Source organism: Rhineura floridana, chromosome 4, assembly GCF_030035675.1.
Source record: "Rhineura floridana isolate rRhiFlo1 chromosome 4, rRhiFlo1.hap2, whole genome shotgun sequence".
NCBI lineage: Eukaryota > Metazoa > Chordata > Lepidosauria > Squamata > Rhineuridae > Rhineura > Rhineura floridana.
This window is the reverse complement of record NC_084483.1, coordinates 28,483,488-28,502,992: the sequence shown is the minus strand read 5'-3', so window position 1 is coordinate 28,502,992 and position 19,505 is coordinate 28,483,488. Positions and strand designations below refer to the sequence as shown.

The following is a 19,505-nucleotide window of genomic DNA, read 5'->3' as shown; positions in this document are numbered from 1 at the left end:
CTAACACTGTAATATCCAATCCAATAATACAAAAGCAAGCATGCAATAATATTACAGATCAGCAACAGCACCAAATTATAAAAGCCTGACAGATTCCAGAGGGCATACATAATGTGTCATTTTAATTGCCAACAAGGCCAACTAACCTTCTGAAATACTGAGATACTCTTGAAGGCCTCTTCGGGGAGCAAGTTCCACAATGGAGGGTGCCATTAAAGAAAAGGCTCTGCTATCTATTATCAATCCAGCCTCTAACACAAAAAAGGTACTCCGAGCAAGATCCCCTTATACAATCTCAGAATACTTCTATGTAAAAACACCCAAGTTTAAAAAAAGTTAAGATCAGAACTTCTGTGTTGTGAAACATGGAAATGGACTGCCTTCAAGTCGATCCTGACTTATGGCGACCCTATGAATAGGGTTTTCATGATAAGCGGTATTCAGAGGTGGTTTACCATTGCCTTCCTCTGAAGCTGTGACTGCCCCAAGGTCACCCAGTGAGCTTCATGGCTGTGTGGGGATTCGAACCCTGGTCTCCCAGGTCATAGTCCAACACCTTAACCTAGTACTGATAATCTTAGCATAGGTGGTACATGCCCGAAACAGCTCATTCCCATTACTAAGTGGACTCCTACATTTTGAACTCTCTCCAAAAATGCTATCCTACAGCAGTTCAGCCTGGAGATTACCAAAGCACATCATAGTAGCCAGACTACTATTTGCTGAAAGCTATCACAACTGGCAAACCAGAGCTTGTGTGTAGAGCAATTAAAGAAGCTAATTATGTTCAAGTTTTAAAAAAGGAAACATAGTATTTTTAAGCCTTGCTGTTTCTCAGCCCTCTGATAAGTGTATTTTTAATAACAGGACAAATTCCACCAAAAAAAGCTGCTTAAGTTTACTGTACAGAGGCTCAGTAAGTGTTTTCCAAACATTCCATTAACTTGCTCATTATGGATTGGATCCAGGGACATCATATGCAGTAATATGCTACAGATATACTTTACTACATCAAAGGCCACCTCTCCTGAACAAATGGTGGGCACAATCAGCTTTGACAGAAATGTATGTGGCAGGTGGTGTGGGAGTGACGGGTTCATTACTAACAAAAACACCAAGAGTATCATTATTACTCACAAAACAACAGAAAGTTGTTCAGCAGCCCTGTATTCAACTCCGAAGCACTGGGATATGAACATTTCCTTCCTCCTTCTCCTCTCCCCCATCATCTCTTAGGTGAGCCAACTTAAGCAAGAAGGGTAATTCATAAAACACAAACATCCTGTTTTGTGTATGTCATGCAACTGCTGAATCAAGAGAGCTTAGATGACTTAGATGCTTAGAGACTATTGTAGTTGAGTTGTATATAAACTGAATAAAATAAATAGTATTCCAAATAGGAAATACTTGATTTTTAGGTACAGAGACTTTTGTATGCAGAGTATTGCCTCACTAATCATTAAAAGTTGCAACCCTATTAATGTTTTTATTGAAAATATTTCAGTTTGCAATATGCGATATCCACCTGTGTGAGACAGGATTGGAGGGGTTTTAGAAATGAACAAATCCATCAACAGCTGGTTGCCCAGGATAAGGAGAATGCTGATCACTACAATGACCACCAGTCTTTATCACTCCCCCAACACTCCTGACTTCATACCATACCTCTAAATTTGTCGGAGATGGTGGGATAGCCACTGGATAGGAAATCCAGAAACTGCACAAGGCAGTCAGATTCTATAATGCAAAAATAAGAAGCTGTGCCAGACTGCATCACATTTTTTCCATTGTCATCACGGTCCCACTGCTGATGACATGCTCCAACTATGTGGAACCCACCCTAAGATCACATGAGCCATACCAATGGGATGGGAAGTATATTAGTTCATATTAGTCCATGTGATAGCTTCCTTCCAGGAGTGAAGCACCACCAGATAATACCAAATATGATGGGACAACTGAGATCCTGGAGAACCACATTTCCAGCAGTTATCATCTGCACCAGAAGTCTGATGAGCAACCAAAAGGCTAGCATCAGACATTATGCTCAACAAGCCAAAATTGCAAACCCTATGAGACCATTTGCCCCAGCATTTGATACTCAGAAATATATCACTTCTGCAGTTGCTAATGAAATTCCTGCCAGGGTAAAAATACTACTGCATATCAGACAACCAAAATGCCACCATAAAGGACTGAATAGTGCACAGTGACACACTTCAGTCATACTCAATGTAATAATCACTCTTAGAAATGAGTCCACATGACCATTTTCCATATGGTAAATGTGTATAGTATAACAATACTATCACTATCCATTGGGCCATATGAAATTTACAGTTAGCAATTTTACATTATTCAGTCCAATCCTTATGTAAAACAATATGTAGGCAACACAAGTAGATCCTTGATGTATTGAAAAGTGAAGCGCACCATACAGAACAGCAAGACAGACACTCCTCTGGCAGGGTTTTCTGCAGAACATAATCACAGTTCTGCCAGCCAACTTTTATGTAGCAGAAAAAAGTGAATCCAGTAACACTCTGCTCTTCAGCAAGGAAGTACAGTGAGGAGTCACAGGTAAATCAGTTTCAGGGCTGGCACCAGGCATGAGTGGGCACTTGGCCAGACCCAGCACCAGACCGCAAGGGGCCCTTGGCACAGGGTCACTGATGCCCCCAACACCCCCTGATGCTGCCTTATTTTCAGCCCTCAGCCACAATCCTAGTTTTGCACTGTGGCAGCAATGCCACAGTGTGGAGGGCATTTCCAACTCTGGGTTGAAGAATCAGCTATTTTGTGGCTGGACAACTGCTTGGACGTGATGTATATGCAGGGATGTGCACAGGGGCATGGCAGCAGGGCCTATTTAAGCCCACACTCCCCTTCTTCCTGCTTCATCTCCAGACACACATTTTTTTCTTCTGCCATTGCTGCCCCAGTGGGGGCCACCAACACCACTTACTGTCCACCTCACTAAACCGCATTTTAGCAGTGGGCAGGCAGTGGTGCCCCTGGCCTCCCACCATCTTAATTTAGCCACAATGCAATGCTCCAGCCTGTAGATTTATGAGAGGCCCCAGGGGCCTCCAGCTCGTACCCAATCTGACCACTCACTGGCGCCAGGCCTGATCAGTTTGGTCCCTGAAGTTTAAAATGAAGGGACTGATTATCCATTCATATATTCTATTTCACAAGACTGTTATAATGTGGGTGTTTGGAGCTTGCTCTCATTAAAGAGTGCTGTATAGACTGTAAATTGATCCTATCTAGCAATTTGCTTGTGAATTTTGGTTGAACACAAGAGGATTTAATTTTTGATTCCTAAACATTATAAGATCATGGGCACAATTCATTTAATGTTTTGATATGCTTACCCTTTCCTAAATTTCATTTTTGCATTTCAAATCATTGGGTCTGATACTAATAAGTATGAAAACATTTAAATTGCAAGCAGGGACTTAACTCTAGCAGCCTAGTGTTTTTCTTGTCCATCAAGAAATTGACTGTAGTAGATTTTGCAAAAAGGACTTTAAAACCTTCCAAGACAAATAGTATCAAAGTACATGCTGCATCACGTAAATATACCAAGACCTGGTTCAGATGTAACAAGCAAGCCAAACTTCGTTGCTGCTAGTACAAGCCAGCATGAGACTCAGGCTTATGTTTCCCCTCCTCTTTATGTGAAAGGACAGGAGTTTCAAAGCTTCTGTTCCTGGTTTGTTCTAAAACCACAGTGTCTAAATCAGATCAGATCCTGGTTTGGTATCTTGGTTTGTTAACTGTGGTGTATAGAAAAACCACACCACCAACTTTAAAGAAAAACAGTTTCAGAGTGCAGACAAATGGGAAGCCAGGAATGGAAGCTTTAAATCTCCTCCCTATTATATGAAGGGAGGGGGGAGGAGAAAACATACAGAAAACAGCCTTTAATAAAAAAAAAACAAAACCTTACCAGCTATTTTAAGTATACAAAGGGATTCTTGCATTTAGAAAGGTAGAACTTATTTATACCAACATTTATAATGTTAAGAACATTTTAAAACTGTTGTTAAAGTGCTCTTATGATTTTACACTGGATGTTGAGGTTTGGTGTTTTTTAAAAAAACTTCTACTTTGGAGGACTGGGAATTTTAGCCTGTTAGAATCACATCTTAATCTTTTTCATCATATGCTAATTTACATTTAGGTCATCAGGCAGGAGACAATTATTCCAGAAAGTATCTGAAGTTCATAATCCAGACTTTGAAGCATTTACATTTAAGTGGGGAATGATAATAGTCTGTTACTTAGACGTGTCTTTTACTATTAAGACCAGTTGTGTATTGCATTATAGTTTTTTGTTTTATCTATTTTGTAGTCAGAGTGTTTTGTAATGAGGGTTAGTCAAGCCTTTAAGTCAATAAAGGTAAAGGTGTCCCCGCACTTATAGTGCGAGTCGTTTCCGACTCTTAGGGTGACGTCTTGTGACATTTAATAGGCAGGCCGTATATATGGGGTGGGATTGCCAGTTCCTTCCCCAGCCTTTCTTTACCCCCCCCCTGCATATGCAGAGTACTCATTTTACCGACCACGGATGGATGGAAGGCTGAGTGGACCTCGACCCCTTTTACCGGAGATTCGACTTCCTCCTTCAGTTGGAATTGAACTCCGGCCGTGAGCAGAGCTTCGGCTGCGTTACTGCCGCTTACCACTCTGTGCCACAGAGGGCAATGTTGTTATACTGGCTTTGTTTTATTCATGTTTTGTTTGTTGATATTTACAGTCATTATTAATGAAGACACTTCTCTAAACAGTAGTTTAATAGTATTACCCAACACTTGTTTGAGGTTCAGCTCTTATCTTTGCTTTCTTTGGTGCTCCCCTCCCTTTGCTGTTATCATGGGTAATAGCCATTAATTGACCTGACTCCCCAAATTATATTTAAGCCATCTAAGCTAGTAATTAATTTTTTTAGAAAACAGAAACAGAGTTCAATATGAAATATAGTAGAGCCCACAATAATATCTTCTATAAAATCTGTTTCCCATTGTATGCCCTCCAAAGATACAAGGATCAAGACTGTTGTTCCTGTAAGCTACTAATTATCCAGACTTTGACTGTCCCCCAAGCACTGACATTTTCCAGTACTAATCTGCAACAGTTTATTGGTGCCTAGTTCAATATTAAGCTAAACATGATTTTTTTCCCCACCCAACTTGTTACTGTTGTGTCTTTTTTTGGCAAATAAACACTTTAGAAAATGTTTTTCTTTAAAAGCTAGAAAAGATGAGTATTAGATAAGATCCAATGACAGGAAAAATGGGCTCTGCCGCCTCCTACAGCCAAGATTCAAATATGCAGTGCTTCTATATCTCCAAGATGTAGTCCTGCATTTTACACACTTCAAGAGAATCCCATTTGTTTCTCTACATTACATACCATCCTGTTTCCTCTGCAAAATAATGACTCACAGATTCATACTGGGAGCAAAGGTGGGATATAAATCTAATAAACTGAATAAATAAATTAATAAAAAAGTGATTTTTAAAATTTTGTTCATGGGAAGATAAGACTGCAAAGCTGATTACCAACTAAAAGTTTATAATAAAACTTGAATTTTTAAAGTTAAGAAATGTGCTAGAAAATAGAACTTCTGAATGTTGATTAATACTAATCCTTACCTTCTAAGAACATCTAGAACACTTGATAGCCCCTAATGCACCTCCATTTCTCTCAATAGATTTGACTACAAAATGTATTTGGGCAATGTGTATGAAAGACCGCCTCCTTCCCTGTAGACCCTCTCAGGTGCTGAGATCAGCAGACGGGGCTCTTTCAGTAGTCCCGCCACCCTTGAAACCTGGAGTGGTGGCCCAGGAGAGGGCATTCTCTGTGGCAGCCCATAAGTTGTGGAGCTCCCTCTCTGAGGTGTGTCTGGCAACCTCAATGTACAGTTTTAGGCGAGTGCTGAAGATGCACCTCTTTACCCTGGCCTTTGATACCTGAGACATGTACTTTTAGGATCCACTCTATTGTGATTTTAGGTTGTTTTTAAATTGTTTATGATGTCATGTTTAAAAATGGTTGTAACTCGCCCAGGGATCTTTGGATAAAGGGCAGGTAATAAATGATGCAGATAACAGAAACTCACCAGTATTGGAATTAAGCATTTCTTATTTATTCCAAGACCAGCAATTACAGTGACAGCCTTTACACAAAGTTCTGAGTCATTAAAAAGGCAAAGATGAATAAATATTTTAACCACTCTCACAAGTCTTAGAAACATTTAATATTGCACTGAGAGGCTGGGGGCGGGGGGCAGTTTAAGTTCAGAATTGCAATTGTGCTGCTTTTTTATGAACAGCAATAGGAACTGGAGCTCTAAATGCACCGTCAGGGAAACCAGCCTCAGAATTTAAGAAGTTTTCCTGTTACAGCTGCTTCACTGCTAGCCCAAGTCACACAAACAGCTTCTCGCGTGGCTTGCTTTCCCTTCACCGCAACAACCACATCACCATTGTAACACAAAAACACAATCATAAGCCTTTTAGGGGTGATATAACACTCTTTAAAGACACGGGTAGGGAAAACCTATGGCCCTTCAGGGATTGCTCAAGTACGGCTCCTATTATCCCTGACCATTGGCTGGCTGGGAGTTGGACTCAAGCAGCATCTAGAAGACCACCGTTTCTGTAAAGAGAAATACCATTCTCTGTTCTAACTGCATATATTTAGACCAAGTGGAATTCCAGATTTAAATTATTTTTGTTAAGGAGAAAAGAAAACACTCCTAAAAGGGCTGTTTTCACAGGCAGATAGTTTTGTTTATTGTCAGTGTCTGGAGACAGGAACAGGTTTAGGACAGATCCTAACCTACTAAAGGAATGCCTGACAAACTATATATTCTTGCATATTTTATTGCCTGCCGAGTTTCCCCAAGTGCAATATAGCAGCAACAGGGTTTTTACACTTTTGGCATTCTAATCTAGTTGCATTAGAAGTGACAAAGTAAATATTTAGCCTTTAAAATGAGTGATGTCGTGTCTGCCTTCTCTCTCCTAGGAGAAACTGTATATTCACTTAAGGGCTTTTATCAAGTAGAAACATTTTGAATACATATGGAGTGCTCTAAAAACAAGCATTTTAAGGCAGCAAATGAGTATTCAAGCTAACTTCCACCACAAGTACAGCACAATCCTACATATGTTTGCTCAGAAATAAACTAAAGTTTGCAATTGTGATCTTAAATCCTAATACAATCCTAACCTACTGCACAGTTCCCTGGGAGTAAATCCCACTATATACAGCAAGTCTTACTGTTGAGTAGACATGCATGGTTCATAGGGCCTCTCTCAGGGTTAAGCCTCCCAAAAGTAGCTCCCAACATAATAAAAGATACAATTACATTATAAAGTATTACAATACATAAAAGCAACCAACTTGTGCCCAACAAACAGAGTGACCTTTATTGGGAAAAGTCAACAAACTGAGATATCAAAGATTGATTTTTGCTATGTTACATGTTAAATTCAATGCTGTATAAGATCGCTATATCCAAGTCTTATGTCTGTTTTTACTTTACCTTGCTTCACTACAGATGGAAAGACGGTGTGCTGACAATCATGTCTGCCTGTTTAAATAATGTTTTATATGGAGAATGCAATGCATTAGTTGGACCTTTCCAGTGCAAGTTTAGGGTGAGGAGAGGAAGAAAAATGTACAAGAAACAGGATCGAAGGAAGAAAGGTGCAGTTCTCACTGAGATAAGTAATCCATCTTATTAGTGATCTTAAATCTTATCTAGAAATCATCTCTTACCTCCCTTTACACCTAACATTCTTTATCAATCACTAGTTATTCAACAGGCATAGTATATACTACTCATCAAAGATGAACAGATTGCACAGTATCACTGCAAGTATCATAGGATATCAACCAAGGAATCCAAGATCACTTCTTCCCTTCCCTTTATCAAAAGGGAAACATAATAAAATCCAGATGCATCATTAAGAGTGCTTGCAACATAATCCATTTGCAGAATCTTATGATAGAGAGCCACCTGAAATAGGGTTGGTCAGTTGACTGGTCAAATATTTTTAAAGTTATGAGAACAAAAAAAGACCAACAAGTTTAATGCTTTACAATAACAGCTAACTTTTATTAACTTGAACATTACTCATTTTATTACATTTTTATTCTGCCCTTCGCCATTTTTTCCCTCCCAGCCACCCTATGAGGTAGACTAGGATGAGGGTGCATAATGGTCGTCATCATCCAATGAGCTTTATGGCCAAATGAGATCTGAACCTGGGTCTCGCTGATCCCAGTCCAACTTTCTACAAATTAGGCATTTGTCACTGCTGTCTGTTTATATTTCTGTTCAGAGATACCTGTATTTATATCTGGCAGCCGATGGAAAAAGCTTTGCTATGCTGCTAGGTTTGCCCCCAATTATTCTAGGACTAGGGGAGAAAGAGTTCTCACTACTACTCTTGGTAACAATTGATGACATAATGAATTAAGAAGGGTCCACTGCCATCTACATGGTGGCATTCTTTAAAATTTTTATTGTGATATACTGACAATATTTGACTGGTCACTTGGGCTGACTTGCCAGTCCTAGTGTGAGACGATCAACAGGTATTTATTTTATTTATTTATTTAATTTAATTTATATACCGCCCTAAGCCAAAAAGGCTCTCTGGGCGGTGTACATAAGAGATAAAACAAGCACAATATATAAATACAATAAGTATAACAAAATCAAAGATCAAAACGAACAATAACAAAGAACCAACAACGTCAAAATACAACAATAATGAAAATACTGATAAAATACACTATAAAATACAATTTAAAATACACTTTAAAATGCCTGGGAGTATAAAAAGGTTTTCACCTGGCGCCGAAAGGATAGCAGCGTCGGCGCCAGGCGTACCTCATTGGGGAGACTATTCCACAGTTCGGGGGCCACTACCGAAAAGGCCCTAGTTCTAGTCACAACCTTCCGGGCTTCTCGATGGGATGGCACCCGGAGGAGGGCCTTAGATGTTGAGCGCAGTGTACGGGTAGGTTCATATTGGGAGAGGCATTCCACCAGGTATTGCGGTCCCATGCCGTGTAGGGCTTTATAGGTCAAAACCAGCACTTTGAATTTAGCCCGGAAACAAATAGGAAGCCAGTGCAGACGAGCCAGAACAGGTGTTATATGAGCAGACCTTCTGGTATACAGTTTTGAACTCCCATCATAAAACCTGAAGCAGTCACTGTCAATCATATCAGCAGGCCAATGTTAACAAGTTAGAATAAAGTAGGAAATGGGAGTCTACCAGCTTTGCTGGCAGTGGTCATTTTCCCTTTTGCAAAAACAAAAATCCAGGGGACCTTAAATTCATCTTGGTTGTCACCAGCCCTTAACCAGCAGTGCTTTGAGCTTTCCTATTTGTAAATTCCCCAATACCAGTTTTTAATCAGAAGAGGGGAGATCAAGTACTTAAGATCAAAATTTACTTAAAAGCTACTTACAGTATTTCTTCTAGAGAGAAATCCATATAAGAAAAAAAGTCAAGTACAGAGTTATACACTGAAATAAAGTGTTAAGAGCTTTATTTATTGTGAATACACAGACATTGATTAGCTGTTCAGTATACTTTAGGACACTGTTCTTCAACCTTGGGTCCCCAAATGTTACTACAACTCTCATCATCCTTGGCCATTGGCTAAGCTGGCTGGGGTGGATGGGAGTTGTAGTCCATCCACATCTGGAGACCTAAGGTTGAAGAACAGTGCTTTAGAAGTTGCACTGTACCTAGTATAGGACAGTGATATACATGTTTCTTCTATACCACCAATTTACCTCAATGTGTTAGGAAGGTCATATGTGAATGCCTTTTACTTATAAATAAATATGTATCACATGCGTGTTTGCAACTCCCAGTCCCTCTAGTCATCATTATGAATTTATGAAAAAGTGTGTGGCCATTCATTCATAAATTTAGGTGGCTTACAAACAAAACAAAAACACTCATTCAGTATTTAAATATATTAAGACAATAAATAAAGAGATTTAAAATTTCCCTAGCACAGACAGAATAAAAGCATTTCATAGCTTCCTTAATAGCAAATCCTTGCTATCTGGTTCAAAAGAAATGTTCATAAATAAGGCAACAATCCTACACACTTACCTGGGAGTAAGCACCACTGAACACAGTGGGACTTAATTTTGAATAGTTACGCATAGGGTTTGAGCTCCAAGAGTCTAAATGAGAACTTTGGCAACAAGGCTGCCAAACATTGCTAAGACACATCCTATATTTGTTTCATTTAGGATGTCTCATTTAACAACAGTGTCTTGTTGAAGAAGCACTCTTGTACACAAGTACACTCCTCTGAAATTACAGAGGAAAGAACATCCAATTGAAGCACTTAAGGCAGAGGTCAGTTCCTACAAATCAGGCAAAAAAAATTAAGAGTAGCCTTTGGATTAATTTTCTTCTTGATGCTTGCTTTTCTACTTGTATAATAGAGGCATAAAGAGGACAAGAGCTTCTTTTTAAAGTAATGCAATCTGCTTTATATTCAGATTACCCTGAAAAACAGCTGATTTTGAAACATCCCAATTTCACACGTTTCATTAGCTCAAGAGAGACAGACAGAAGTACTTACAGAAATGAATTGTACGGATCTTTGTGCATTTTTCTTTACAGTTAAACATGCATGTTCAGTGAAAAAGAACAGCTGTATTCATTTTAGCATTTTAATAAGTTAGCATACCATAGCTTTAAAAATATTCAATTACTCTTTTGTAGAATATTTTCTTTTGATGTGTGGTATAGTTATGCCTGCTAAAATACAGTATGATGGCGTTTGAGTTTAATACATTTGCTGTCATTAAGGAGCCAGCATGTTGAAATATCAAAGTGAAAGGAAGCTTTTCTTCTAGCTTTTATGACATGCTATGTTCAGATCCACAGGTATAGCATGTTTGCCACCCCTCCCAATAATCTTATAACAAGCTATGAAAAGGTGTATCTCCTTGAAAAATCAAACCATGCTCCTCTGTTAATTATTCATCACTAAAGACCCTGAGAGCAAAGCTCTTAAATTACTTAAGTCAAGGGTGGTTTTAACTGTCTGCATTGCGATGCAAATCATGTTTGTTAGAGTGAACACTGATAATGAGTCTCTTGCAGGGTTCAAAAATATAAATAGATATATGATTGAAGCCCAGCTCAACAGAATTAGGTACATCTCTTGGAATCTGTAATGCCAAAGAAACCAATAACCAAATGAAAAGGGGAAAGGTGCTGGGCAGGTGTATAGTTAAAAGAAAATATAAACAAGGTTATACGTTAAGGTCGTCATAGCATTTGGTGAAACATATACATGAGAGTCTGTATGTAGATTTTAGATGCTTTGGCAATAAATAAACATTCAGAAATGCTTCCATATATTGGTGATATATGCTGAATATATATTCAGATGTGTGCCCCACATGGTGAAGTTGGCAGTAAGAGGCACATTCAAGCCCTTACAAATGTGCAGCCAGATCTTCTGTCCACTGGTGTAGAGAGGGTGGTTTCCCCAATCAATTAATATAAATCTTTTAGCCACCAAAAGGAAGCACTTTTGGTGGCTGACAAAACCTGCAATGCGGGAATATAATTCAACACCATATACATATTCTTAAAACCTAAAAAAGTTTCAAGAACAAGGCAAACAGAAATCTTGGACTAGAAGAATGTAATACAAGGGCAGCCACAAATCATATGTACCAGAGCACCTTTCCCCTTCTTGTACCACCACCAGAGTTGATTACTAGCAAGATTTTTCCAATATAGCCTGGGGGCTGTCTAATTACTTAATGTAATATTTCAGATATTTACGTGGACTTGAGTATGAATATTTTCAGCAGAAAACATCCTACATTTTGTCAGAAGTTAGCTTAATCTGACTATTATTATTTTGTGGGAACAAGTCTATATTATTTCAAGATTGTACAAAGGGGGTGTGTGCTTTTTGGAAGGGAGGTAATCAGTAATTAGTGCTGGAATCTTGTACCCAAATTTCCTGGTCATTCTTTTCATACAGACTGTGCTTGTGGAGAGATCAACTACCTTCTAGTACACAAAAATATTCAAGACCACTGGCAGGTTTTTTTCATAACAAATTATTATTTTATAACCATGCAACATTAGTGACTCCCCGCTCTTCTCTGCTACCACCCCTTTTAGGCCAGCTGTGGCAAAAGGCACTGGAGTTCTTTGATGGGATTAGTTTCCCCCAAACAATACAATGTAATGTGTAGCCTAAAGGCCTTCTTATGCTTTGCCTTTTGTTTTATTAACCAAAGCCTATGACAGCAAGTCATGGTAACTAGAGCATAGTTCTTAGAAGAAACTAGGGGTAAATTGATATAAAAAACAGAAGAGGAAGCACAACTTTTCTGCATTAGAAAACTTGAATTTTGTTATATATCTCCATCTCGCTCTTCAATACGCAACTGATATTCCTAGAGCAGTTTACAAGAGAACAAAAGCCACAAAGCAGGACAGCAAACACCACAAATATTACAAAAACAAATAAAACAGTACAGCATGTTAATAGCTCCAATCAATAAGAATTTAGAGCAGCTCAACAAATATGCAACCCAAAAAGCATATTTACTAGAGAAAGCACTCAAGAGCAAAGGGAAGGAGCACAGAGCTTTGTCTATGCACTGCCCCACAAAAAGCCAGACACAGATCATCCCTCATTTGAACCTTTGAAAGTGGTTTCTGCTATATTGTCAAGCATTCTTCTATAGCAGTAGATCAACAAATAATATGTGCTATTCTCAGTACTGCACCACACTTTACATAACGTAAGAAGAGCCTCCTGGATCAGGCCAGGGGCTCCTCTAGTCCAACATCCTATTCTTACAGTGGGCAAACAGATGCCTATGGGAAGTTCACAAGCAGAACCTGAGTGCAAGGAGCACTTGCCCATCCTGCACTTTCCAGATATGTGGAAGCATACTGCCTTCGCCTATGGAGGCAGAGCCTAGTAGAGGCTAGTAGCCACTGATAGCCTTTTCCTCCATGAATTTGTCTAATCCTCTTTTAAATCCATCCAAGTTGGTGGCCACCACTGCAAATTCCATAGTTTAACTGTGCACTGTGTGAAGAAGTACTTTCTTTGTTCAGAAGTATCCTTGTTGATACTCTTAGCATCTTCAGAAAGTAAAGGAAATAGTGGCCAATCTTTGACACAAGTAGAATGTCCAGAATACATTTCTACAGGTTTCCACAGTGGTTTCTTTACTGCAGAATTCACTGTTCTAGTCCTAAAAGGGTTGGCCTCTATGTCACTTTGAGAAGCCTGCTTCCTTTCCCATGTACAAAAAAACCCCCACGTTCTGGACAGTAGCATACAAGCTACGTATCCGAACAGCAAGGGCTTTCCATGGCTGCCCAATAACTGTCAGCACTTTTCAGACACAGCACTTTTCAGACACGCTAGAAGACCTTTGTATTTGGGCTAGCACTGAACACATTTGTATCATCATTTTACATCTTACAACTTTAACATTTCAACGTGATTCAAAATATATTTTCTTAATGTCTTTTATAGCCTTTGCAATAAATGGAAATAAGTACCTCAAAAGGAAGAACAGCATGACTTTCTGACTTGCCTTCTCAGTCTCATGGAGTTAAGACTGTGGGTCCAGATTCTCAATTTTATTAAGCTTACCATGTTTTCTATTATCTCGGGTTTTAACCAACTAATTTAATATCACACAAAAAATAAAATAAAGTATTAGACTTTATCATGAAAAAATATTTTCTTCTTTGAAGTAAAATCATGGGATTCAAGTCATGGGAGGAGAGCCATGAGAACTTTTGAGCAGTGGGTACCAGCATGCTGCTTATTCACTTTTTAAAAAATTGGAGTTTCATGTGACATGAGCTTGGCCACTACGGCAAAGAAGAATTACCTCGTTAAATTCTAGATCTCAGGAATGAAGTCATAAAAGAAAGGGAGGGAAGCAATAATGGAGCATGGCTGAACTGCAAGTGACTAAACAGATGCAGGCATAGAGAAGGTTCCAGACCAAGAGGTTCAGCATAGTGGCTTAATCGAGTTCAATCACGATGAAGAAAAACAATACAGAACTAGGAAAGTTCTTCAGTGCAAGCAGATGTCCATGAACAGATGGGAGTAGTGCTACTAAACTGTAGACAATACAGACCCTGCTTGAGTGTGCTTTTTAAAAAATATATACTTGTAAAAAAAACCCACCACTAAAATATACAGTATTTCTTAAAGATACCTGCAATTGCTCTTAATGGAATAGTATAACGCATAGTTCCATACACTCTCAGTAGCTTGGTCCTAGAGGCAGTTGCAGCTTTTCATTCTATTTTTAACATATTATATTTACAGCTTAATACCAAGATAATCTAAGTAGTTTACAAAATAACAATTACAAATATATATGTAGTAACAATAAAATTGAAGTACCACAGTACCAAATAAAACACTAAAAAAAGCCCAAAGCAAAACATAGCAACACATTCTGAAAACATATTAAGAGTCAGGGATCTCTCCCCTCTTTACTCTCCCTCTTACCAAGGCACATCCTGATTCCCAATATGAAGTACTCACCCCATTAATACATACACATCACTCCAGACTTTGTCTTATACCTACACACAACCAATTTCCCCTACTACACAAACAGAGCATGCAGTACATGCTATTCATCACTGATCCCATTCTACTTCTATTCCCCACACACATCCATCTATACAACACAAACACACCATGCACCCAATCACTCCAATATCTCCCCCTCCATCACCAACTACTATCACCAATCACGCCATCCACTCCATCAACTAAAAATGTACTGCAAAAATGCAAGGTGACACTGAAACCACTCACTGACGGAATTGTATAAAACATCAAAATAAATTGCCACCCATCAATCAAACTAGAGATGTAAAATTCCCAGAAATTTTGAAACCATGGAAAAAACCCAGGTTTTTTTTCTGTTTCCCCCCCCAGAAAAAATAGACATTTTCAGAAAAATTGAAAAAATGCAATATTAGCACTTTTTACAGATTGAAAGTCACTTCGTTACTTCAGGAACATCAAATGTAATTATCTACAAGTTGGTTTGGCATAAAATTATGACATTTGGTATATTAAAAGTATATTTTGTTCAAACAATTATTACAAATTGAATTTACTTTTTTAAATTTTTACTTTTTTGTAACAACTGGATCCTGAACTGTAAGGAACACCTGAACTATAAGGAACCTCTTTGTTTTGCCAGTTTATGAGGAGCAGGCAAAAAACTTTTTTTTAAAAAAACAGAAGAAACCATCAACGCTAATAACAAAGAAAATTATTTATGTCTCCCCTAGTCCTCCACAGTGTTGAGCAGAAATAAAGCATCCATTCCCATAAAAAGAACTGGGAAAAAGAGGGAGACCAAGATTCAATGAAACAGTTTATTCATCATGCTAAAATAAAATATTCCAAAATCCATTTTTTCTTCCTTTTTTTCATTTTTCAAAAAAAGAGAGGAAAAATGGAAAAAACAGTTTTCTCTGGATTTTTCCAGTTTTTTTCCAGGCCTCCACATCTTTAAATCACACAGATGTGCTGTCCTATACAGCAAGCTGGCTCTCACCCAGGATGCTATTTCCTGCCCAAGACTGTCACCAAAGGATGCATCTTTGTGCGATGTATGTTGTTGTCACCTTCTAACCACCTGTAGCACAGAGTGATCTAGATTATGTTATCTACTAGATAGGGAGCCTTAGAGTACAAGGCTGGACTAGATGACCTTCTGTTTCCTTCAAATCCCATTACCTTATTCAGGAGGAATCTAGCAAACAAAAATACTTTTCCTTCTGCAGTTTTGTTCCAGCAAGGATTTCTTTAAAAAAAACTTGGAACCAGATTCACTGTTCTGCATGTTTTGGACACCTGAAGTTTGTCTATCATTCATTAGAAATGTAATTAAAATTAACAAAGAACTTGAATTCTACCCATTTTCCTCTACTGCATTTAGGTGAAAACCAGCAACCATTGCTCTGTTTGTCGTCATGACAACCATAAAATATTCCATTCCAGCAATAATTCACACTGAACGTTTGTTCCTGGGTTCTGTTGTCAAGAGAAAGCTCAAAGTACTGTGAACATGCTTCTTACACTACAGAAAGACCAGTTACCACTGAAAACTTGGCACTTCGAAAACTTTCAAGTGCATTGGTTCTTCAGATCTACATACAACATATTTAACTTCTCATGAAGCTGTCACGTAGAGTGCTTGTTTTAACTTAATCTACTTCAAATAAGGATCAAATACAATGATATGGCTAAGTTTAGAGAAGGTTGTAGAAAATAACCATTCCTATGGATTTATGTGGGCTATAATACTCAGAGGTACATTTTTTGAAGGTCATTCCAAAGAAGCATGTTTAGATTAAAAAATAATCCCATAAAACATTGTCGTAACTACATGCATTGATAGATACTTCTCTTATATAAACCGTACTTCATTGCAATCTGGGAAAAAACCCTTCCGCAGACAGCCACAGTGAGGGGCAGGTTATACAGGGAAGGATAAAAACTCATTCAAATAAGAGTAGGTAACCCACTGTGCATAACTGAAGTTTCAAACTGTTGGATGAGGGCAAAATATGGTTATACTTCACTTTGTCAAGTAAATGTCATTAATAGTTTAATCCAGTTGTAACAGAGAGCCACAATTGCCTAATTTAAAGGAAAAGGAAGAATAGGTATCGCTTCTCTCATACAATCATATATATGTATGAAAGAGCACTTATGATTTAGAAATTTGCTGAAACTTTAGAGATAGTAATGTTGGTGGTCTGCAATCTTAAACCAATGACAGATTGATTCAGGGGGGAAACTCAGAATCATTTCTGGTGAACTTTAAACTAACAATATTAAAACAATTTTTGTCAATAACCATTTGCTTTTTAAAATAAGATTTTTTGAAAGAAACTCTTATATGTATTCATCTATAACTTAAGGGCTTCCGCAAGTGTTTACATCATCTGTGTTATTAACCTTTTCACAGCACAATCCCATAAAGGTCTACTTGAATTCAAGGAAAGTTACTCTCATGTAAATGTGCACAGGATTGCACTGTTGGTCACAACAGTAGAACAACATATTTTAAGAGGGTACACTTTTCATAATACACATGGGGAAAATCCTTAAATTGTGTGTAATTAATTGGCATCCCAGAATTTAATTTCATTAAATACTCACACTATTATACTAACATTGGATCCCTAACCACCATAAGCACAAGACTTATATACACTAACAAAGATCCACAAAGAATAAAATGGGGGGGGTGCTGGAGGGGAGAGAGAAGGCAGGCAGAGAGGCTGTAGCTCATGAAAACCACAGTCTTTACCAAAGAATCAAGTCTTCCTGTCAATAAAACGTGCTGCCTAACCCTATACATATTTACTTTCAAGTAAGTCCCATCAAGTTCAATAGAACTTACTTAAACCCATGCATAGGACTGTAGACTATAAATGATTTATGGGCACGCCTTCGGTATAGCACTATTTATTTATATAGTGCCAAAAGGCTTCAGAGCACTCTACAGAACCCAAGGAACTCAGCACTGCCTAGAAGACTCACAACCAACATTAGACAGGATGGGATGGGAAGGTTTGATAATGAGCAGCAGAGACAGATTTAGGGGATGTGGAAGTGAAGGCTAACATATCTAGAAGTTACCAGATCTACTCAAACTGTATTTTAATAAGCCTATATACATTTCAAAACAAACTAAGAAAAGTCAGCAAGGAGTGACAGACATACACAAAGACTGGACAGAATTAATTCTGTGGCAGGAGCCTGTCATTTTTTTATTCCTTCCAAGGCAGTTTTAATTAAAGATAGCCTCTGCCTTGTGGTGATGATGGATGATTTTGCAGTGGTTCTGCTTTTAAACAGAAAAGCCATCTACAGAACAGAACCTTTAAAGAAAGAAACAATAAACAAATGAACAAAACGCGCACACAACACCAACGAACAAAACGACCCACACTGGTTCCATACTCCTCCACTCAAACAGAGAGGTCAACCACCTTTTTGAGCTTGTATTATGCGGGGTGAGAAAGGGCGCCTTTTAACCCGCACCGAGTGGGAAGTTGAAGGTTTGGTGGAGAGAGAGAAGAGTGACCGATGAGGATGGCTAGATTGAGGAGAGAAGGAGAAGAAGGGTGGATGCCTCTTTACGGGGCTTCTTAACCCCCCCACACACATCGCCCCCAAAAACCTTCCTGCTACCTCAGAGCACCCCCGTGCTACTGCTTCTGGTCTTGCACATCACACAAACACCCAAGCAGGAAGTTTTCCATGCAGGCAGCGAGCGCAGGCGCAAGGGATTCATTAGCCAGCCGTTCAATCCACCGGAGGCTACTTACTGTCGGCGAAGCCCGGGCCACAACAGAGCTATATCCACCGGGCACGCGAAGAAAGGTGTGCCGAGCCACCTCCGCCGGCCACCCAAAAGCCTTTCCCGGGGCTTCTACTGAAGCGCCTCTTTCTCTCACTTCTCCTGTTCGCTCGCTCTCTCCCCGCACCGTCCTTCCTACCTTTCGTTACTCTCCTTCGGCTCTTACCTTTCCCCACAGGGCGGTGCGCGCAGGAGGCGAAAGGGACAGCACCGGGCGCGCAAGTGCGCGTGTCCTTGGCGGACGAAAGCAGCTTCTTCTTCCTCCCCCCACCTTCTTCAGGCTGGCGGAGGAGGAGGATGCACAGAAACAGCGGGAGGAGGGGGAAAAGGAGAAGGAGAAGGAGGCGGCTTATGCATTGCAGCCTCTCTGTCCTCCCCCCCTCCCTACCGCAAAGCCCCGCACTGCTGGGGCTGCCTCTCCACTCCTCCGACCGGCGAGCGAGAGGGAAAGAGGCGGCGAGGCTGAGGGGCGCAGAGAGGGAGCCGCGGTGCGGCGACTTCGGCAGACGGAGGCAGCTGGCGCACAGCCGATACCATGCTCCCTTCTGGCTCCCTCCTATTCACACACTGGGCGATTTTGCTGGGGAGGGAGGCGGCCTCGGAGCCCAAGCGAGGGACGGGCAAAACCAATCACGGCCGCGGGAGGGAGGGACGAGATGAGGAAGGGCGGAGACTGGCTCAAAGCTCCGCGCTCCCTTTTCTGGCTCTTTTCCTCCTTTCGTCTCCCCTCAGATGTGTCAACCCAACCCAGCCTCCCCCACGGGGAGGGGTTTGGAGCGGGCAATTTGCACACAAGAGCGAGCAGCACCGGCCTGGCTGGCTGATTTTGCTCTGGTCGCCCTTTTATTTATTTAATTCCCCCCTTTCTTTTTTTCCCTCCCTCCACCCCAGCCGGCGCTATTCTCCTCCTCCTCGCAGGCAGCAGCCGGCAACTGAGCTGACTCTGCCATCCTGCAGGAAACAGAGCCTGCAGGCAGAGAGGTTTGTGCTCTTCCCTACGGAGGATAGCAGAACGGGAGGACAA

At 39.9% G+C, this 19,505-nt stretch overlaps 1 protein-coding gene across 7 annotated transcripts in view; it reads right to left on the bottom strand.

Annotated features, from left to right (window-relative positions):
• The window catches only part of KLHL29 (kelch like family member 29), a 616,221-nt gene extending 597,399 nt beyond the window's left edge, over positions 1-18,822 (bottom strand). For 6 of the 7 annotated variants that reach the window (XM_061622698.1, XM_061622704.1, XM_061622705.1 and 3 more), the window contains exon 1: positions 18,648-18,736. The gene's annotated coding sequence lies outside the window, so the exon portion shown is untranslated. Of the gene's footprint in view, positions 1-18,647 lie in introns of all 7 variants that reach the window. The other variant, XM_061622707.1, reaches the window with a different exon arrangement.
• Positions 18,823-19,505: the final 683 nt, after the last annotated feature.